Here is a 24,201-nt window from a genome sequence, read left to right on the forward strand (position 1 = left end):
CTTGTTGGTCTGGTTGGTTAAGTAGATAGTTAATGAGCTGTGGGTTCCAGATTATTTAACATTAGCCAACTCATGGTATTTGATAGGTCACAACCTTTCTTGAGTGAGATTCTTTCACATAAAAAAAAACCTTAATGAAGAGCAACTAAAAAGAAAATTGCATTCTTGTAAACCCAATCAGATATCTTAGCTGTAAGAAAACGGTTGTTTTAAAGCTCTTATTTGGCCTTTCACACATTCCATTTGATTATGGTAAGGGTGGGAATAAGCTTATTTATATTTAATGATTTACATAATTGTAATACGTTTTGCTGTATGGTTTGCTCCTTGAGCAAATATGTGTTTGAATGTTGCATTACTTTGAAATTATCTTCAAAAATGTATTAGCTGCAGTTTTAGCTGTTTAATCTTTAATAGTCACTGCTTAAAGCATGATAGCATATAAATGGCTGCAAAGATTATTATTATTATTATACAGGCACCTCCACGGAGTCCGAAGACTCATCGCAGGAGACCCAATCTATCCACACAGTCTATCATACCTCTCCTTAAACCCATTAACAGAAAAAGCACTTGCAGCTGACTCTGGCAACCCATTCCACTCATTCACTACTCTCCAAGCAAAAAATCTTGTCCTCACACTTTTTATTCAACTTCCAGGGATGACCTCTTGTTCTGGTCTCTCTAGCCAAGTGCTGAAACATTTCCCCTGCATCTATCCTACAAAATCCTTTAAGCAACTTAAATGTTTCTATCATATCTCCTCTTTTTCTCCTATCAACCAACTTCTGCAATCCACACACCTTCAATCTATTCTCATAGGGAACATTCCACAGGCCACTTACCATCTTGGGCATTCACCTCTGAATCCTCTCCACTGCTTCCTCATCCCCAAGAAACCCAGGAGACTAGACTTGAGCACAGTAATCCAGATGTGGATGTATCAAGGCCTTATAAAGGAGAATAACAACTTATCTCTATTTGTTAATGTGTTCTTCAATAGCCAACTAATCTTATGGGCTACCTTAGCAATATGTCCTATAAACTTTAACTCTCTGTCTACCGCTACCCCTAAATCTCTAGCTTCCTCTGTTTCATGGAGTACAATGCCATCAATGTGATCCACATTTTGTAATCTATTTATTCCAACATTCATAACTTTACATTTCTAGACATTAAACTGACACCCATTAACTTTTGCCCATACTGACAGCCTATTTAAATTGTCCTGCAAGGTCTCCACATTGCCTTGATTAACTATTACTCTATCTAATTTCACATCATCAGCAAACAACTGAATATTTCCTTTCAGGTTATTTCCTATATCATTTATGTACAAATTGAACAGCAATGATCCCAACACTAAATCTTGTGGCACACCATTAGTAACCTGTTTTCGCCTCTATTCTGCCTCCTCCATATACCACTTTTTGATATCTATCCAGCAGTCGCCCTCTTATCCACTTAACCAGTGTCGCATCCATCCCCATTGGTTCTAATTTGTTTAACAGTGTTCCATGTGGTATTATGTCAAACATCTTTGCAAAATCATCATGTAGCCGTTTCCTTTAACCAACTCAGCAGTTACTCTCTTATAAAAAGTTAGCAGATTACTAAGGCATGACCGATCCTTCACAAGACCATGTTGACCCTCATACATTATCATATTTTTATTTACCCATTTTTGAATTCCAATTTTTCTAGTAATTTTATCATCATGCCTGAGATACTGATTGGTCTATAATTTGCTACTGTAGCCTTAGAACCGCCCTTATGTAAAGGAGTAATTTTACCCGCTTTCCTCTCCCTTGGTGTATTAGATGTATAAGATGTATTTATTTCCTTTCCTTTTCTTGTTGTGGGAAGGTAGTTTGCCATTGGTGACAGGATTTTACATGGAATTAATATCACTCCTCATTATTTTTATGGCATCATTTTATAGCTTACTTTCGTATGGAGTGCCCCTTTTTACAATGTCATTGGCTTTTTTCTTAAATCGTAGGGCATTACTGATGTGTTTATAAAGACAGATATATGAAGAATAATATAGGAGGAAAATTCGGACATACCTCTTTGGATGTTGGCTCTCTCCTTATCCCAGTGATATGCATTCATCTGCTGTTAAGCTGTTAAAAGAAGGGGGTGTTTGGAAAAAAGTGGGGGTAAAGCAATGTGGGAGAATTATTTGAAAAACCCAGGTTTTTTTATACACGAGGGTGGTCTAAAAAGTTCTCGGCCTCAACCATAGATGGCAACACTGTTGGCATCTATGGTTGTACATCTGTCATAAGCATCCGTGTGAAATTGCAAGTCATTCTATCAAGTAGTTTGTTTTATACAGCTGTCTGAAGCAAAAGTGTCTATCCCTTGAAATGGATGAAATTGAGTATCTTGAGGTTAGTATTCTTTGTAAAAGAAGGTTTAATGCCAAAAGAAATTCATTCGAAGTTCATAAAAGTTTATGGGCACTCTTCTCCTTCATTTTCGACAAGAAATGGGCTGCCGAGTTTAAATGTGGCCGTACCAGCCTTGAAGATGATCCATGTGAAGGACGTCCAAAAAGTGTAACAACACTACAAATCATTGATCAAGTGCATGATATGGTATTGGATGACTGGCGAGTCAAAGTGGTGAAATTGCTGAGACTATAGGCATTTCAAAAGAACGTGTAGGATATATTTTGCATAAGAATTGAAGAAGCAAATGAAAATGCTTTTCGCAAGATGGATGCTGCACTTGCTCACAGATCAAAAACACACTCGCATGAAAATCTCTGAACAGTGCGTGGAGTGTTTTAATAAGATTAAAACTGATTTGTGCATCAATTTATTACTATGGATGAGACTTGGACTCACCATTACACAGCAGAATCCAAACAGTGGACACAAGCCGGTTGTTCAGCACCGAAGAAGACAAAGTTGGTTCCATCAGCAGGAAAGGTCATGGCATTGGTGTTTTTAGCTGCTAAAGGCATTTTGTTTATTAATTATCTTTAAAAGGGTAAAACAATAACCAGGGAATATTATTCCAATCTTTTAACCAGACTGGACAAAAAAATTTGTGAGAAAAGATGCTGTTTGCAGAAGAAAAAAAAAATCATCTTTTATCAGGACAATGCACCTGTCCACAATGGTGTTTTGGCAATGGGAAAATTAAGGGATCTGCACTATGAATTGTTGGAACATTGGCTCCCTCTGACTTCTATCTCTTCCCAAAACTAAAACTCTTCCTCGCTGGTCAGCGTTTTATTTCGAATCAAGAGGTGATTGCAGCTGTAGAGGGGTATTTTGCAGATCTTACTGAGAACCACTACAGAGATGGGATAATGGCACTGGAGCATCGCTGGAATAAATGTATTAGTCTTAAGGGAGATTATGTTGAAAAATAAAAATTATTTTGAAATTATAAATTTGTTTTTTCATTGTTAGGCTGAGAACTTTTCAGACCACCCTCGTATATATAATATTATTATTAAGGATGGGTTGAGATTGCTTTGAGAGGGGGAGTGAAAGAAGGATCTGAAATAGAAACTATTTTGGGGGGAAGAGGAAGGATTGATGGGAAAGAATCAGAGGTTTCCATCAGTCCTTCCTCTTCTCCAAAAATTAGTTTCTATTTCAGATCCTTCTTTCACTCCTTCCCAAAGCGCTCTCTACCCACCCTTAATAATAATAATATTATATATATATAAAACCCAGGTTTTTCAAATAATTCTCCCACATTGTTTTACCCCCACTTTTTCCAAAACTCTCCCTTCCTTTAACAGCTTAACAGCAGATGAATGCATATCGCTGCGATAAGAAGACAGCCAACAACATCCAAAAAGGTATGTCAGAATTTTCATATACCTGTCTTTATAACACATCAGTAATGCCCTAAGATTGGAGTAAAAAACCAGTGGCATTGTAAAAAGGAGCATTCCCTAAATGAAAGTAGGCTATGTAGCCATAAAAAGAATATTTACTTCGAGGAGTAACATGAATTTTACCAGAAAGAATACCTATATTCACTCCTCATTCTTTACAAAAATACTTGTCTTTAATTTTCTGCAGGCATCTCTCAGATCTTTGACCAGCTAAATAAGCCATGAAAAGTATAGACTCCAAGATTTCATTATACTTGTGTTTAATTCTTTAAAAGATGTCTATGACCATATATTCATAATCTTGGATGACTTGCAACATTTGTCCTGTTACTGATTAAGCCATCTAATGTTTTTCCCCCCTAAGTTTTCATGTTCTTTCCCTAGTCCTATGTATTTGTTGTTTCACTATGCTACATACATGAAAACTATGTTTTCTTTTTATATATTTTATTAACAAAGTAAATATATAAACACAACATATAAAATAAATTTGAATTAAAATAATAGTGACCCTTTTACTCACACACATTCATAACCTTACAATATTGGGTCTTCTGGCATTAAATACAAGATATGTACAAAGACAGAAATTAAGATGTTTTAGTCAGACTTAAACAGACATAACACTGAGCTCGACATCCTTGCTCTGAAAAATCAAAGCATATAGTCTTCATCAATCCTTAAGTTCACTAAAAGAAACAGGAGAAACAAATTTTCTTGCACACAATCACACAAGAAAGTGACAACTCATATCTTCCATATTCTTACTTTAAGCATATTCAGTTCCTATTTCAAACAGGTACCAAAAACATTATCAGTTTACTTTATAAGAGTTTACTTCTGTTAGCTATCCAGCAATTGAATGTGCCAGTGTTTTTACGAGACAGCTGCCAGTTCCACAGACAGATAATAGCTTTCCATCTAATCTTCACTCAAAAAACTCAAAAATTACAATGGTGTAGATATAACTTCTCAACAGGAGCTTCAACAAATAAGGAATCCTATCAAAATACAATTCATTCCTTATATTTTTTTTATTTCTGAAAGGATATCATTATTCAGATTAAGTGGATGTTGAATCCAACATTACTTCAGAGCCGAGTAGAGAAACTACAAGAGTTTCGTGCCGAATATATAGAAACTATAAAAGTTTCAGTGGATACAAGTGTAAGCAAAACTTTCATGACAGGGGCAACTCATAGTAAAGGTGGAGTAAGCTCCGATCACCATCTTTAGTATTTCCCATAATGTAAAACACGTTTCCTTGGAGATGTATGATGTTATACATTATGGGGGGGGGGGTCACTACCCAGACCGGTTTCGACCTTATTTGAGGTCTCATCATACATCTTTTCCACTTGATTATTTCATTACTCAGTAAATGAAAGGGTATCATTTTCAGTTCTTCCTTTTTGTCTTCTATCTGTTCCATTTTTTTTTACATCTCTCTGTATAAAAAATGTACAGAATTATCAGCTGTTCATTTCCATATCACAGTACTCTAGCAAGCCATATTCTCTCATTTGTGCCTGCGTGAATGAGTTCATGATAGCTAGGTGTTAGACACAAAGCAAGGTTTTCGGTAATGGCAGACTGGTTAACGTTTTCAGTGCAATAAAGTTTCTTTTCCACTTGATGATTATTTCATTGCACTCAGTATTAAAAAAACATCTGCAGGTATTTTAATTCCAATGACTTGAAAAGGTGTGTATATCTTGCCAATTCTTCTTGCTGCTAAATGATAAGCTGTTATGAGACACTGTTAGGCTTAACTGCCTTGCTAGTCAGCTACTAATAGTGAAACTACAAGCACTGTTGCTATATGCTTTTTACAATTGAATATGTTTTAACATAATTTTATCAATATAACAATATTTTATACATCATTTACCTTACAATAACAAAATCATGTTAAGATATTTAAATATCTTAATACTTGAAACTAAAATTTTGACTTTAATTCTACCCTCATCTGTCTGTCATGATGATGATAAACCAAACCATAATAATGAAAAAAAAATCTCTTTTATTTGTAGCTTAGAAAGTCTCCCTCTAAGCTCCAATTATAAGTAAATTTTCCTAATTTTGATATTTAGGAACATCTTTCTTTTAATTTTATTCAGCTTATTTGTTTTATTAACTGAAATATCCTCATTCTCAAGAAGGCACTGAGAAGATTGTTCTTTAGTATCAGAGTCTAAAGATCTAGACAGATAATGTGCTACCATATTTTTCTTACCTGGATCCATAATTAACATTACTGTCATATTCTCTTGCAGTTCTAAAGCCCATCTAATTATATGCTGGTTTTATCTTTCATTGAGGACAAAAATGAGTTTCATGATCATATCTAACAATAATATGCAATTTTAGCAATAAATATTATTATTCTTATTATTATCTGAGAAGTAGGGAGTCAAGGACTCATCGAGGGAGGCTGTAAATTACCCAACCCAGCTATTATACCTACCCTTGAATTCATTCACGCTAGCTGCACTCACTACCCATAAGGGCAAATTATTCCACTCACCGCTCTCTGGGAGAAAAACCTAGCTCTTACCCCTTTCTTGACTGCAAACAAATTTAACTTCCATGGATGCCCAGTGTTCTCTCCTACCTTCTATATAGCGAAAAATTTCATCAGTTGAAATGCTATAACATCCATTCAAAAGTTTATAGATCTCTAGCATATCACCCCTCTTTCTCCTGTTAACCAGAGTCTGTAATCCACATACTCGCAATCTGTCCTCATAATCTAAATTACATAATCCAGATATAATCTTTGTAACTCTTCTTTATCCCCTTGGAACCTGGGAGACCAAATCTGTGCACAGTAATCAAAGTATGGTCTTATCAAAGCCTTATAAAGAGGCAAAATTACTTCCTTATCCTTACATGTCAAGGTTCGCTTTAACATAGCAATTATCCTTTGAGTTGTATTTGCAATTTTGCTATGTGACCTTTGAACTTTAAATTCTTATCCATCAATACTCCAAGATCCCTTGCCTCTTCAGTTTCTTGTAGCATAATCCCACTAATATAATATGCTGCTGGAACTCTAATCATGCCAAAGTGCATAACTCTACACTTACTAACATTAAACTGACAGCCATTTTCGTTTGCCCAGATTTCCAGTCTATTCAAATCATTTTGTAATTGCTGAATATCAGTAGCATCCCTGATTGCCTTGCCTATCTTCGCATCATCAGCAAACAATTGCAAATCTGATGATAGACCCTGCTTAATGTCATTAATGTATAGATTGAACAGTAATGGCCCAAGGACTGAACCCTCAGGTACACCACTGGTTACCATAAATCTGACAGATTCACACCCACTGCATACCACTTTTTGATATCTGTCTGTTAACCACCTTCTGATCTAAGTCAATAGATTATGTTCCAATCCCATATTCTCCAGTTTACACAACAGCCTATTGTGTGGTATCCTATCAAATGCCTTAGAAATATCCAACATTATCATAGTGTATCCATTCCCTTTATCCAACTAGGCCTTAACATTGTTATAAAATATGAGCAAATTGCTAAAACATGACCTTCCTTTAGTAAACCCATGCTGTTCCCTGCAGAGTATAGAATGCTTGTCTACCCATTTCTGTATGCGAGTTCTTACCAACTTCTCTAAAATCTTCACTACCACACCAGAGATACTAATAGGTCAGTAGTTAGAAACATCAGTTTTTGCACCACCCTTGTGCAATGGAACTATCATACATTCCTTCCATTTCTGTGGTATCATTCCTGAGCTGAGACTCAAGTTATACAAATGTGTGAAAGGCCTAGCCAATTCAGCTGAGCATTCTTTTAACAAATGGGCAGATATTCCATCTGTCCCTATTGACAAATTCTTATCCAGGTTATGCAAGAGCTTTTTAACCTCATTTTCATGAACCTCTAACTCTTCATTCAACATAGCGAAAACGACCCAGAAGAAGACCAAGATATAGGTGGATTGATATGGTATGAAGTGCCTTAGACGATAGAAATATAAGAACTGATAATGTTGGAGTCTTGACAAGTAACAGACTGATTTGGAGGAATATTGTAGATAGGAAGTTAGTAATGATGTAAATTTTTCATGTAGTACTATCATATCCTGTACAACCCTTGAGGGTACATTGCAGGAATTTGATGATGATGATCTGTAATCTTACACTGGCTTCAAAATCAACATGTAAATTTCAAAGGTGAAGCCGGTTGTTTTTAAAAAAAAGAATAAATATTACTATGTTTTAATCAGACTTCGTTGTCTTCACTTGTTCCTTTTATTTTTCTCTAATTTCTTCTCATTCATTCATTCACATCTTAACTCTCAGAATCCTTATATCACATTCAAAGAAATTTAAGATTTCACTTGACTATTATACTTGCATATAGCAATTTTAGCAATGCTATTTGTGTGAAATGGGCAAATAACAGTGAATTGTCTATTCAGTGTTTTCCATATGTAAATTTATTTATTGTTTTGAATAGAGAACACTACGGGCAGTACAGGCAACATATTATATTAATGAGAATTTGGAAATAGGCACTGAAGCTAGAGACTTTTGGGTTATTGTGGACTATAAGTTAAAGTTTGGGAGTAACTCTGCAAATAAGTCATCACATTGAATACCAGCACTATTAAAGAGAGCACTAACATGCAAGAATAAGGAAATTGTTTTTCCATTCAATAGGATTTGGTAAGACCACATCTGGATTACTATGCATAGATATGATCACTTATGTTCCAAGGAGATGGAGAGACATTTTTGCAAGATTCAGCACTAGATTAACGAAGATGATAACTGGCCTATGGAATTGTGCATACAAAGACAGACTGATAGAATGTGGTTTTCAAAATTTGAGAATAAATAGAGGAGAGGAGATTTGACAAACAGATAAGTTAGTAAGAGGATCTTACAGTATAGAAGTGAGTGTATTGCATTTGATGGATGGTGGAGGTAGAACTAGGGATCATCCCTGGAAGCTGGCTAGGGGTGTAGTTAAAAAGCATGCAAAGTCTAGATGTGCGTGTGTGGAACGGACTACCAATAGATGTGGGTGTATCTTTATGTTCAAAGAAAGATGTGATATGTATTTAAATATGTGTGTCTAAATGAACCTTCCCTCTGAGTTCTTGAAATTCTTGGAGGCATTCATAATAATAAATGAGGAATGAAGATTGCTCTCACAATAGAAGTTACATCATTTGATTAAAAAGTTCAAAAGAGACTCCAAAGGGGGGAAAAAATCCATTGTAGATTCTCTCACTGTATGGAGATCATGATTCCTTTGTGTGTATAGTTCTTCTAGTGAAATACAAGCTTGTTACATTCTATGTTAATCTTACACTGTCATATGTCACAGTTCATAAGGCATGGTCAGATGGTCGAATTCTGAGTGATTTGGAAGAGTTCTTATAGTGCTGATGTATAGAAAGGGAAATTAAACTGAATGCAAGAATTACAGCGTAAGATGTATGCCAGCGTACTTGAAGAAGTTAAAAAACTTGTGGAAGAGAAACTTGGAGAACAAACTGGGATCAAGACATATAGTAGCTTGAACCTTGGTTGTATCACTGGAATTTGTTTGGCTGAGCTCTGAGTCAGGTGTCTGCTGATTGCACTACAGATTGATCTGACCTTGGAAAAAATATTGAGTTTACAATAGTGCTTTAGTATGTATCAGAACAGTGACATCACAACACTAATAGTGTCATCCGGTGATGACACTATTAGTGTTGCAGCATCAAGAACGAAGTCTACAGTTCCAAGAAAGGTACATTCAAGAGAGGTTTTGCTTTGTATAGAATCTAGGCAACTACAATCTTTAATTTGTTTGCTCCATCTATGTAATTCTCTTATGCTTTTTTCCCCACACCTGCTACTATAATTTCTAAGTTAGGTATTCGTTAAGGAAATTCATTTCTGCTTTAGCAGAAACTGAACCTTTTTGATAAGGCCATTCATTTCATCATACATGAATGGTCTGTTGAAAAATCCACTACTGAAAAATTGTGAATTCATCATATATCTATGGTCTTCCTAAGGTTCATAAATGTATTATCCATTACATCCTGTTATAGATTGTATTTTTTCTCCTACTTACTGTCTCGCTAAATATCTTTCTAGTCCTCTTCAAAACCTCACTGTCATACTAGTTCTTATATTAAAAACAGCATTGACTTAAAAGTTAAAGATTTTTGATTGGCTGGGCAATGAAACAATGATTTCCTTTTATATAGTTTTCTTATTCATTAGCACCTCAAAAATACTCTTCAATTTTTACAGGCTGATTGCGCTGAGGATATTGTTAACTTGTTTAAATTCATCATTGATGCAGGCTATTTTATATGGCAGAATAAGTTGTACAAGCAAATCAAGAGAACAGCTATGAGCAGTCCTATCTCACTAACATTGACCGATTATTTTATGGAACATCTGAAAACTTAACTTGTCAGTACCATTTTCTTTCAATATCTGGCTTTCTTTGTAGATGGTATGTTTGCATCTGGATAACATAACCTCCACATACTCCCATATCAAATTCACTATAGAACATATATCTAACAAGTGTTTCCCCTTTCTGAATACTTTGTCACTTTCTGTTTATAGAAAAAAACCTTCTTTTATTGACAGGTAAATCCATCTGTCCTTACACTATCATTCTATCATGGAAGATGGGTATTATCAACACTCTTATACACAGCTCATGCAATATGTTCCTCTGATTCTCTCTGTTGGATAAATTAAATGAATTTTGTCTTTTTATATTAGTGAGCATAACTCAATCAGTATAGACCAGTGTTTCCCAAACTATGTTCCACGGAACACCAATGTTCTACGGAAAGTGAATAAGTGTTACATGAAAAATTATCCAAATTAATGAGTCTGGAATGGTTTTAAATGCTGCGACAAGTTCAAACATGCTTGAAAATCAGGCACTCCTCGATTTGCGTGTGGATTGTGCTATTAAGGCCAGCGTGCACTGGCCTTCACTCAGTTGCGGTGGCTGAGTCAAGGCCTTGGCGGACAGCTGCCTGCAGTTGTACTTCAGTTTCTCAAGTACGGAGATATCTGTTCTAGGAAACGTGCAGTCACAAGCAAGGTCAATGCAATGCGCTGCAGCCTGGCATGCCCAAGGTGTTCTGTTAAAATTTCGGGATTTGTGAAGTGATTTTTCCATCATAGGAAAAGTTTGAGAAACCCTGGTATAGACAAAACCCTTTGGTCGGGAAGACCTGGGTTCGATTCCCGTCAATGACGTGAGGAACCTTTATCTGGTCTCTTTTGACTAAAGGTGAGTTAACCAGTCTCATGAGGTGGGGGGGGAGGGTTCACCCGAAAACTTGGGTTTTTCGTCCCTCAGAACAGGCAAACTGGCTCCATGTACACACGCTTCTACAGACATAGGACACCTCCAGGAATCAGGAGTAACCAACCTATTCCATAGGATTTTGGTTCTAAATACCTACAGGGTAAAATGTGTAGGTCTACGCGTGAGTGTGGATTAGGATATTAATAAGTCCACCATATAGTTATTGTTGTGGACAATCTCACCGCCGGTTGAATGTGTTTTCTGCTGTAAGGCCTGTTTCTTGTTTTCATACTCTTAATTTTTCTCAAGTATTATTTGAGTCTACAATTATAAGCTGCTCAACTTTTGATCCTTTTTTTCTAAAACTTTTTGTATACATTTTTGTTTGCAATGTAGTGCTCGTTTTTATCCTACTCAAAACTGAATGGTGATCACATATTTGAAACTCTCTGTATATTCTCTATCTTGAACTGGACATGTATCACTATCAACAGTAACAGTACTACGACTTTTCATAGTTTGGAATATTTTTCTTTATTAATTATATGAAGAGCCAATGGCTTCAATTCTTTATTGTAATGTTGTAACATAGTGATAGTCAGCATGTTAAATGGAATTCTAGCTGGTACTTTTAGCCTGCCACTTTCTTCAGATTTATGCAGAATTTTTTCTGGGTAAATCTGTTTACATCTTCAACAAGAACCAGGGTTTGTCTTTTACATTGTCTGCCGCATTCTTTAATGAAAGATTTCCCCCCACTTTATTATTGGTACATTCGGTTTGATCATATGCAGAAAAAGCTGCATTTATCAATTTTTAACATTTGCCCACATCACACTATTTGAAATTGCCTTTTATTCAAGTTGTTTATTATTTAAAAAAAAAAAATTATGTGGCTCCTTCTCATGATAGATTTATTTGTAAACCTATAGTACATTCATGCCAGTGGGAAAAGGGGTGAAGGATATTTTTTTTTTTTTTTTTTAATTTTTATATTTTTTTACACAGTCTGGAAACTATTTCAGAGACCAAACATGGAACTTTTTCAAGTGTCGTAGTCTCACCCCAGGCAATAAAATTCAACTCCCACCTAAATATTCATGTTTCATATTTCAATATTGCCTAAATCAGTCATCCTACAGTTATTGTTCATCATCATCAAATTCCTGCCATGTACCCTCAAGGGGTGTACAGGATATGATAGTACTACATGAAAAAAATTACATCATTATTAATTTCCTATCTACAATTTTCCTCCAAATCAGTCTGTTACTTGTCAAGACTCCAACATTATCAGATCTTATATTTCTATCGTCTAAACCACTTTGTATCGTATCAATCCACCTATATCTTGGCCTTCCTCTGTGTCGTTTTGCTGCCACCCTGGCAGAGAACACTTGTTTTGCTAATCTTTCCTCGCCCATTCTATTTAAGTGACCATACCACCTGAGATTAGCTCTGCTAACGCATTCCTGGATGCTGACAATGTCAAGTTCTTTCCTAATATCCTCGTTTTTAATATGATATTGCCATTGATGCCATCTGTTCATGCCTATAATCTTTCTCAGGACTCTCATATCTGTGGTCTCTAGTCTTTGGTCAGGTGTTTTACTTCTGACCCAGCTCTCAGATCCATAAGTTAAAACTGGTTTGAACACTGTCTTGTATACAGCTAATTTAGTGTTCCGACTAATTTCTCTCTTATTCCATATGAATTTATTCAATTGACTTCCCACCATACCAGCTTTGCTGATTCTGTTGTCTATTTCTATATTTAATTTACCATCTTCAGTAAAAATTGTGCCTAAATAGCTGAAATGTTTTACTTGTTCCACAGGTTCTCCATTCACAACACAGTTGACATTTTCAATGATTCTGCCTATTTTCATTGTCTTTGTCTTTTTATTGCTGACCTTCATACCATATCTATTACAACAGCTATTCAATTTAGTCAGAGAATCTTGCAGACTTGTAGTGGATTTATTTAGAAGTATAACATCGTCCACATAAAGCAAAGAGCTGACATTAACATCTCCAATTTTGATATCATGTTTAATACCACTTTCCTTCATAATGTGATCCATATAGATAATGAATAACAGAGGGGATAATGTACATCCTTGTCTCACACCAGATTTAACATTAAACCATCTTCCTGTACTTCCTTCAATTCTGACTGCTGACTTACAACTCAAATAAAGACTAAGTATTGCTTGGTATAATGCCCCATTCACACCATATAACTGCAGCGTATTGAATAGCTTCTCTCTTGGCACCTTGTCATATGCCTTTTCCAGATCGACAAAACTTAAATACAGATCTTTGTTATATTCCCATGCTTTCTCGACTATTTGTCGTAAAGTGAAGATCTGATCCTGACAGCCTCTATTTGGCCTGAATCCAGCTTGTTCTTCACCAAGCTTTTCTTCCACAATTCTTCTCAACCGTTTCTCAAGTATACTTGCATAGATCTTGCCAGGAACACTCAGTAGGGAAATACCTCTGTAATTCTCACATGCAGTTTTATTTCCCTTTTTATATATGGGTACTATGAGAGCTCTACTCCAATCATCGGGAATTCGTCCCTCTGTCCAGGCTTTCTGAACTATGCAGTGCAGCCACTGTAATACTCTTATACCACCATACTTCAGCATTTCTGGTCGAATATCATCTACTCCTGCTGCCTTTCCACATTTCAAGCCTTTGATGGCTTTTTCTACTTCAAGTATGGATATGTATTCCTGACTGCATGCCTGGTCAGTGTTTTTTACCACTGTGCTGTCATCACTGCTTGTTTCATTTAGCAGTTTTTCAAAGTAATTACTCCATACTTCAAGGATATCTTTTTCTCCCGTTTTCATGTCACCTTTATCATCTCTAATTCCTTTTACAGCACTCTTTCCTCCATTCTTAAGTTTCTTCAACAACCTCCAGAATATTTTGCCACCTTCTTGATATTTATTTTCTATATTCTTTCCAAAGTCATCCCATGACTTTTGTTTAGCTAGTTTTACACAGTGTTTAGCATTCTTGCATTTGTTTCTATATTCTCTAAGAGCACAAGCTGACTTATTTGCCAGGAACTTTTGGTATGCTTTCTTCTTTTCCTTCACTGCCTCTTTAACTTCCTGTGTCCACCAGGGAGTTCTGATTTTTTTATCCTTACAAACAACCTCACCACATGCCTCTCTGGCAGAATCAATCAATGTTTTCTTCAGAGTTTGCCACTGAATCTCCAAGGTTTGATTCCTGTTCTCAAACTCTTTCATTTTTTCTTCAATAATCTTTGTGTATTTTAGTCTACAGTTCACATCTGAGAGCTGCTCAACTTTTATTCGCTTTAAAACTTTCTTACATGTTATTCTTTTCAATATGAAATTCAATTTTATCCTGCTCAAGACTAAATAGTGATCACTTCCAATTTCAAATCCTCTGTACACTCTGGTGTCCTGCACCAGGGAGAAAACATCACTATCAACAATAACATAGTCAATGAGATTTTTCTTATTCCTAGCCTCTTCTCTCCATGTGAATTTGTGCACATTTTTATGCTGGAACATGGTGTTAGTAATGACCAGTCCATGTTCTGAGCAGAAATCCAACAGATATTTGCCATTATTATTAGCTTTGCTCTTTTCTCCAAATTTCCCAAAATATTTTTGTATATCTCACAATCATTTCCTACTCTGCTATTTAGATCCCCAACAAGGACCAACTTTTCCTTTTTCATTGTGTCAGTTGCTTTTTCTAAAGCCTCAAAAAATTCCTCCACTTCTACCTTAGTAGAACCTTCTGTGGGACCATAGGCACAAATAAGTCTCATTGTCCAGTTCCCCATTCTCATATTTGCCCACATTACTCTACTTGAGACTGCCTGCCATTCAAGAAGATTAGCCTCGTATTTTGTGTTGAATACTATGGCTACTCCTTCTTTTCCTTGATTGTCATTGCCTGAATATAACATTTTGTATTTATTGCTCAGATAGAGCTCACCAGTTTTGGTCTTTTTTGTTTCAGTCACCCCTATTATGTCGATCTGGTACTTATCTAATTCCTCAGCTAGCTCCATTTCTTTGCCATTCAGGCTTCTTACGTTGATAGTACCGATCTTTAACTCTGGTGATGTTGAGTTGGGGTTTATTTTCAGATTTGTTCCAGTAGCTGACTTTTCGCTGTTCGCCCTGGTTCCCTGGCGAAAACAACGGGGGCCTTGTTTAACCGGGCGACGCCCCAGCCGGCATGAAATTTTGTCATGTTGTACCATCATTCTATATTTTGGTTTAACCAATAAGAATACAATTTGGTCGGCTAAATCCCAAATTGCCAGCCCATCCTCGTTCATTCAGTATCCAAGTAGATACCCAACTGGGTGCACCACGAGAAGGTGAGGATTGGACATTAGGTCAGAAGCCCTGGTCGGTTCTCGCATTCCTTTAAAGGCTATGTGGAGGTCTCCTCTCAGTTATACGGCTTTGACCCTTAAGTTATTGTTTAGAAGTATATTTTTCAATAAGCATGTCGTCATGGTACTAATTCCTGGAAGTTTCATTTATTTTGTGCAGATGATTTCTAGGTCATCAGTGGTTGCCTCTCTTCAGTTTGTTACATTTTTTTTTTTTTTTAGTTCAGCTTCTACTGTTTATTTTAGTTACTTAACATCAACATTGAGGGTCTCATTTAACCAGGAATACTCTATCTGCCATGGTATTTATGTTGTACCATCTTGTTTGTATGTGTAGGTGTGTTTTAAGTGAATACAGAAAACAGTTTATATGGCTTAGTACCAATTTTCCACTTCAAAAGTCATGATAATTGACATTTATGAATTGTTTTATAATTGTTTTCGTAGGTTAGAATTTTTATAGTTAGTTTCTGTTTGGAACTTAATGAATAAATAAGAGGTAAATTTAATTATCAACATAAGAGCTCAAAAAGTAAAGAAGATTCAAAAACAGGTATGATTTTAACATGTTAGCAAGAACAGTCATGTCAAACTGTTCATTAGATATGAGTAAAGCTAAAGACAGTTTTGATCCCTGAAAGAGAGTTTGGTGTAGCATTAGCACCTTTTCCTAACAAGAATAATTCTCTGACATTTCTACAAGAGCTGTTAAGAATGTGCCTTGTGAAATCTTGCTTGACATAGATGCACATATTTCTCATGACATATTTTCAGTAAACCTTTGCAGAACTATCTAAGAGAATAATCAAAGGATTATTCTCTTCAGTTTGATTGGATAACTGGCTGTAGTGAAGAAAATGTATTGGAAGGAGATTATTATCATTATTATGCCAAGCACTGTCCAACATTCGTGCAGTATCTATCATGCTTAGCTTTGAACTTATTCACAGTCGTGGTACCCAAAATAGATTATGGCAACCCATTCCACTCATTTTCCTCTCTCCAAGCAAAAAATCTAGTCCTGATACCCTTGCTAACTATACTCTTGCTCAGTTTCCAAGGATGGGCCCCTAGTTCTCCCATCACCAGACCTGTCCTGAAAAATTTCCTCTGTATTAATCTTGTAGAAACCCTTCAGTAATTTGTATGTCTCAATCATATCACCTCTTTTCCACTTGCCAACCAATTTCTATAACCCACAAATCTTCAACCTGTCATCATAAAGTTCATTCCATAGGCCTACTATAATCTTGGTCACTTGCCTCTGGCAGCTCTACTCTTCCTCCTCCTCATCCCCAAGAAACCCAGGTGACCAGGTCTGTGCACAGTAGTCAAATGAGGTCTTACAAAAGGTATAATATAATATATTATACCTTCTATATACCGTATATTATACGGTATATAGAAGGTATAATATACTATACCGTATATTATACGCTCTATAAAGAGGTATAATATAATAACCTGCTTGTCTCTGCTCATCCAGGTGTTCTTCAGGAACTAAGTAATCCAATGAGCTGTTTTAGTCACTTTGCAGTATGCGTCTAAACTTTAACTCCCTATCTACAAAACCTCCAAATCCCTGGCTTCATCAATTTCCTTGAGTACAGTTCCATCAATGTGGTACACAGCTTGTAATTGTTTCATCCCAAAATGCATAACCTTACACTTTGCCACATTAAACACATATGTTCTTTACCCATACTGCCAGTCTGTTTAAATCATCCTTCAGAATTTTAACATAATCTTTATTAACTAATGCACTACCCAATTTTGCATCATCGGCAAATAACTGAATAGTTCCTCTTAGATCCTTTCCTATATCATTATTGTACAAATCAAATAGTAGTGGCCCAAAAACACAGTACTATGACACAGCGCTAGTCACAGGCCTTCTACTGGACTCTACTTCTGAATAAACTAATCTCTGATATATCTCCATCAACCACCCTCTTATCCACTCCATCAACTTTATATCCATCCCCATGTACTACAGTTTATTAATTAGAATTCCATGCAGTATCTTGTCAAATGCCTTTGCAAAGTCCAGCAGTATCACTGTAAACCCATTACCTTTATCCAACTCAGCTATCGTTTTGTTATAAAACATGAGCATGTTACAGAGGCACAGTCTACCCTTCACAAAATCATGTTGCCCCCCATATAGTATTTTCTTTTTGTCTATCCATTCCTCTATTTTGCTCTTGACCAACTCTCCAGCACCTTTACTACAACTTCTGATATGCTCATCAGTCAGTAATTTGCTACATCAGTCTCGGAACCTCCTTTATGCAATGGAACTATTTTTCCCTCTTTCCACTCCCATGGAACTAATTCAGAGCCAAGACTTAGACAACATGGTCAAAGGCACTTCCAGTTCCCTAGCATCTTCTTGTGAAACTCAAGCTAGTATACCATCTAATTCCATAGCTGTATTCACATCAAAGAAGATTTGGAGGAACTTATTATGAAAGTTAAAGAAGAAAGTGCTAAATATGGTCTTAAACTTAACCTCAAAAAGACATAAGTTATGGCAACGTGTGAACTTAATGATTTTGAAGTAGATGGGGAGAAAATGGAAGCAGTTAACAATTTTGTGCTCCTAGGATCCCGAATTGATAAAGATGGTTATTGTACTGAAGAAGCTATAAGAAGATTATTACTTGGAAAGAAAGCAATGACAAATTTAAGCAAGATCTTTAAAGATATTAGTCTCACAACAAAAATCAGAATCGTGAAAGCAATGATATTCCCTGTGGTGCTGTATGGATGTGAAAGTTGGACCCCGAGAAAGAGTGAAAGAAGGAAGATAGATCATTTGAATTATGGTTTGGAGATGCTTACTAAGAATATCATGGACCGCAAAGCAAACCAATAAATCACTGATAGACAGAATAAAGCCAGATTGCTCCCTCGAAGCTATGATCATCAAGCAAAAATTGTCATATTTCGGACATATTAGGCGAGCAAATGACAGTCTGGAGAAGATAATGATGCTTGCTAAAGTTGATGGAAGCAGGAGAAGAGGAAGACCAAGAATTAGATGGGTGGATGGAGTTAAAGAAGCAACTGGAGTGTGCTTGGAAATTCTGAAAGATATGGCCAGGGACAGATCTGAATGGAGAATGATGTTCATAGAATCACCAGGAGTCGAAAACGACTCGATGAAACATAAACAAAACAACAATTCACATCAGTTTTTTTTATTTATTATACACACTTATTCATAAGAATAGAGTGATTTTATTACTGGAAGTATTTCAACCAGAAACTAACTAATCATTATTAGTGCATCAGTATAATCGTAAGATGAAGCTATAACAAAATATAGCTAGTGGATGGTTACAGTAAAATAAGATTACAGTTAAGGCCCAAATTTAAAATCAAGTGATTTGAAATAAAAGTAAATTTAATAAGATAATGAAATGACACAGCATTATATTAAATTCAAGATTTTTAGTTGAGCTTGGCAAGTGCAAGAAGAATGATTGTTATGGGAGATTTTAACTATAACAGTATAAGCTGGGAAGAGGAAAATGCATGTAGTAATGAGAGGGATGGAATTTCTAGAATTTTTGAGGGACAAATGTCTTAGGCAACATGTAATAGAGAGAACAAGAGGTTCAAGAGTTTTGGATTTGGTCATAGCATCAGAAGAACTGATAATAAGTGAAATGACATCTTTCCCACCAGTTGGAGAGAGACAGAGAGTGGCCATGTGGTTTTGACTTGGAAGATGAATAAACATGCAAGTGTATCAAAGAAAAGGGAACGTATTCCCTTTTCTTTGATATTTACTATTATAATTTGACTATTATAATCATGCCTTATGGAATTATAAGGCATGATTATAATAGTCTTAGGTATCAACTAGGAGCAGTTCCATGGAGGGCAGAATTGGAAAGCCAGGATATCATTAGCGCATGGGAATTTGTTAAGGAATATTTGTTAGCAGCAATAGTAAGCTGTATTCCATGAGTGAAGAAGCGGACACAATTTGGTGTAAAGTGGATGACAAACAATATCAAACAGGAACTTCAGTTGAAAAAGAGATTATGGAAGAGATATAAGGAGAACTGTGGAGGGCAGATACACGAAGAATATAAGATGCAGGCCAGCAGAGTGGCCAGTATGGTGAGGAAGGCAAAATTGGAATATAAGAAGTGATTAGCACTAAGATCCAAAGAAAATCCTAGGGAATTTTTTAGCTATGTGGCTAGTAGGAGGAGAAATGATTGTGGAAGAATGACATTGCGGGATAAAAATGGGAATAGAGTGACTGATGCAGAGGACATAGTGGAGGTTTGAGAGAATGTGCTAAAGAACTGACAGCTCCATTGACCTGGCTCTTCGATAAAAGTCTGGCTGTGGGAAAGGTACCCATGGAATGGAAGGAAGGCAAGATAGTGCTGCTGCAGAAGGGCAGTAGCAGACTGGAAGTGTCTAATTATAGACCGTTTGTATGTCATCAGTAGTTAAGGTCTTAGAGAAATTAGTGAGGGACTATATACAGCGTTGGGCAGATGAGGGTAATGTTATCTGTGAGAAGCAACATGATTTGTTAAGGGGTGCTCTTGCTTTTGTAATATGATTGCCTTTTATAATATAATAAATTTAGTTTAATCCTTTATCCAAGTGTAAGCAAATAAAGTTTGCGCCTGATTTTTTTCAGGACTGAGGCAACTCATAGTAAAGGTGGACCAAGCTATCATCATTCCTTGTCTCAGTATCTCCCATAATGCAAAGCACGTCTCCTTGCAGACATGTATAATGCTATGCATTAAGGGAAGGCCACTATCCAAACTGGTTTTGACCTTTATTGAGGTCTTATCAGTGGGAGCCAGACCCAGAAGTGGTGATACTAAGGCAGAAGCAATGGAGAGGTCATATTTACTTATACAAGTTGCCAAAAGGCAACTCGTATAAGCAAATATGTACCACCTTATTATTAAATTAATCTGGATTTAGAAAAAGATGTTGGAGGTTTATTTTCCACTTGGTTAGACTATAATAAATTTAGTTTAATCCTTTATCCAAGTGTAAGCAAACAAAGTTTGTGCCTGAAGTATTTTCAGGACTGAGGCAACTCATAGTAAAGGCGGACCAAGCTCTCGTCATTCCTTGTCTCAGTATCTCCCATAATGAACCAAGTGGAAAATAAACCTCCATCTTTCTCTAAATCCAGAGTAATTTAATAATAAGGTGGTACACCTTTTGGCAACTCGTATAAGTAAATATGACCTCTCCATTGCTTCTGCCTTAGTATCACCACTTCTGGGTCTGGCTCTCACTGATGAGACCTCAATAAAAGTCGAAACCGGTCTGGGTAGTGGCCCTTCCCTTAATACATAGCATTATACATGTCTGCAAGGAGATGTGCTTTGCATTATGGGAGATACTGAGACAAAAGGAATGAGAGAACCTGGGTCCACCTTTACTACGAGTTGCCTCAGTCCTGAAAATTCTTCAGGGGCAAACTTTGTTTGCTTACGCTTGGATAAAGGATTAAACTAAATTTATTATTGTCTAATATAATAAAGTGACAAGAGCAGTTGATGAGGGAAAGGCATATACTGCCATTTTTTTTTAATTTTGCAAAGACATTTGATAGGGTGCCATATGATAAGCTGATATTTAAGTCAGCACATGGGTTTAAATGTCGAGCTAGTCAAATGGATTCAGGATTGGCTGGCTGATAGGTATCAGAGAATTGTGTATGGTGGGGCAATATCAAGGTAGCAGAAGGTTACAAGTGGGGTTCCACAGGGCTCAATACTGGGAACTGTATTGTTCAACCTTTATATCAATGACATTGTCAATGGATTGCAAGGGGATATTCAGTTGTCGGATGATGTGTCATCCCTGCAAGAGGATGTGAATAAAGTAGACAGATGGGCAAATGAATGGGGATATCGGTTTAATGCAGCAAAATGTAAAGTCTTGAAGTTTGGGCTCCATCGATGGGAGGATGCATATTTGATTGGAGGAGCTATACTGGAGGAAGTAGGGGGAGATGAGATCTGGGGGCGATGACTGATAGAAAACTGAAATTCAGGGAGCATATTGCAAAGGTGGTGAAGGCAACCCAGAGGATTGCTGCAATACTGAGAAGGACACTGACCTGCAGAGATGAGTTATATTTCCATTGTATAAGACCTTGATCAGACCACACTTAGACTATTGTTCTCAGATTTGGTCCCCAGGATTTGAAGGGGATAAGTTAACTGTGGAAAGGGTACAGAGGCGGATAACAAAGATGGTTTCAGGACTGTACAATGTCAGTTACGAGGATCGACTGAGGGAATGTTGACCGCAGAGTTTGGTGGATAGAAGGAGGAGAGGTTATATGATCGAGACTTTAAACTGTTGAGAGGCAGTTACAGGGTAGACATTGGAGAGTTCTTTCACTTGGTGGAACGGTGAGAAGGAGCGATGATAAGAGGCCATCCCTGGAAGTTAAGAAAGGAAGCTGTGACAAGAGGGTGAGGAGTGGTTTATTTGCATGGATGGTGGTTGAACCGTGGAATGCATTGCCTGAGAGAGTGGTTAGAGCAAGAACGGTCAATGAGTTCAAGGAATTGTATGATAAACTTTGTGTTTCCCAAGAACCTCCCACAATGAGTCTTTTGACTCCATGGAGGCCTGGATAATAATAATAATAATAATTTATCTAAATGGGACTCTCCCAGATCTTAGCAATAGAGAGAGAGAGAGATAGTCATTCCAATTCAAATTTGGGTGATGTAGCAGTGCTCTCTTTAAATAACCACTCAAACCTAAACTTGCACTGATGTAAAAGGCAAGTATTGGAGCATAGGATATCATAGTGAGTGTCCACTACATGCTCACAAGGCCAGATTTTTGAGGATATTCTCTGTCACTCTTCCATTTCTAAGCTTTCTTCTTATTTTTAGCTCCAGTCTTCATATACTGAAGACACAGAAACTCCACAGTTTTTCTCCTGTGTTCCTTTTCTACTTTCTAACAGCTGAACTCTTAGCAATGTCGATAATGTTCTTTTCATTTCTGTGCATGCTCAGAAATGCAATATAGAACAACTTCCACTTCAGTGCACTGCCATTACCATTTTCCAGTGTTGAGATCGAAATGATCTAGTTCTTTCTTCACAGTGGAGAAAACATTTTAATTATAATTTCATCATGAAACAGCTAGAATTTATAACAGTTCTTCATTTTATAATCTTTTATGGACTGAGGTAAGCTCATTTAATTATTTTCACAATGTCAGTACAGCGCTAACTTTCACTCTCATAAGTGACACACGCTTTGTAAACAGTGTTTGCTTACATACAAACAGCACCAACATCACAAAAGTTTTGACAGCTCATACAAAATCACAATTAACATTTAACAACTAAAATAAATTTATTTCACTTCTAAGCAAGACTTCAGTAGCTAAAAACAAACATAACAGTAGCTAAAAACAAACATAACACCTTAAAACATCTTGCTTGCAGCATGCAAAAATAAACAAATTTTTAACTACTTTTATAAAATATCCTATTACTAACTTCTTAACTTCAAATCATTTCTGTATTTTTAACTTGTGGGATATCTGAATTTTAATACAGCTTTCCTTAAAAGGCTTTTATAAATGCACTGTAATTTTTGATACCTTCATTGGATTTTTACAAAGCACTATCACTAGATTTGTATCATCAATTTCCTGATATGTACCTCAGAGTGTATAGGATATTATAACACTACATATTTAAATTGACACTGTTACTAATGTCCTGGCAGCAATTTTCATGCAAATTTAGTCTATTATTTGTTAATACTCCAATATTGTTAGATCTTATATTTCCAACTTCCAAGACACCTCTAATGGCATCAGTGTACCTAAATCTTGGCTCTCCTCTGAGTTGTTTTCCCTCCATCTTGACATCAAACACGTTTGCTAACTTTTCATGCCCCATTTTGTTTAAGTGACCACAGCACCTTAAAAACTAATTTATATTTTTAATTTACTTTTTATTGTTAAAACTAATTTACTTTTTATTGTTAAAACAATCTTGGTTTAAGACTTCTTGATGGAAGTTTTTCTCATTAGAATTCTGTTTTATTGGAAATCCATTCGAAATTATGATAATTTCAAATGGCTTAGTTTAATAATGATTCTTAATGGCTATTAAGAATCATTATTAAAATTTTTTGAGATTTCAGTTTAACCATTTTAACAGTATATGGAAGCAAAACAAAATTGTCTATCGTATATATGCCAAAATTGAATATACACTGGTGTCCAAAACCTAAGGACAAACACTATTTCTGATGATTACAACCACACATTCAGATGAAACATTTTGTATAACTGATGATTTCAATTAGAAAGTGGTGCAAATCATGTATATTCAAATTTTCAAATCGTGTGCACAAGGGTTATGTCATAGCACTGAACAGGATAAAAGGCTGTGCTAAGTAAACTGTGTTTTAAAGAAGCTCTTTTTGTGAAGGAATACAGTTCCAAACTTGGATGTCTTGAAATGTCCCAAAGATGTCATCTAGATAATTTCATGCAAGGAAGAATTATTAGAAAGCTCGAAGAATGCCACAGAATTATTGATACTACCATAGAGTTTGGAATCTCACATA

At 36.2% G+C, this 24,201-nt stretch overlaps 1 protein-coding gene across 2 annotated transcripts in view; it reads left to right on the forward strand.

The window, feature by feature from the left end:
* The window catches only part of LOC150092916 (SH2B adapter protein 2-like), a 217,258-nt gene that overhangs the window by 83,920 nt on the left and 109,137 nt on the right, over positions 1-24,201 (forward strand). The window lies entirely within an intron of this gene.

This window comes from Typopeltis vanoorti, chromosome 24 (assembly GCF_054136105.1).
Source record: "Typopeltis vanoorti isolate ZY-2024b chromosome 24, IOZ_Tvanoo_1.0, whole genome shotgun sequence".
NCBI classification, from domain to species: Eukaryota; Metazoa; Arthropoda; class Arachnida; order Uropygi; family Thelyphonidae; genus Typopeltis; species Typopeltis vanoorti.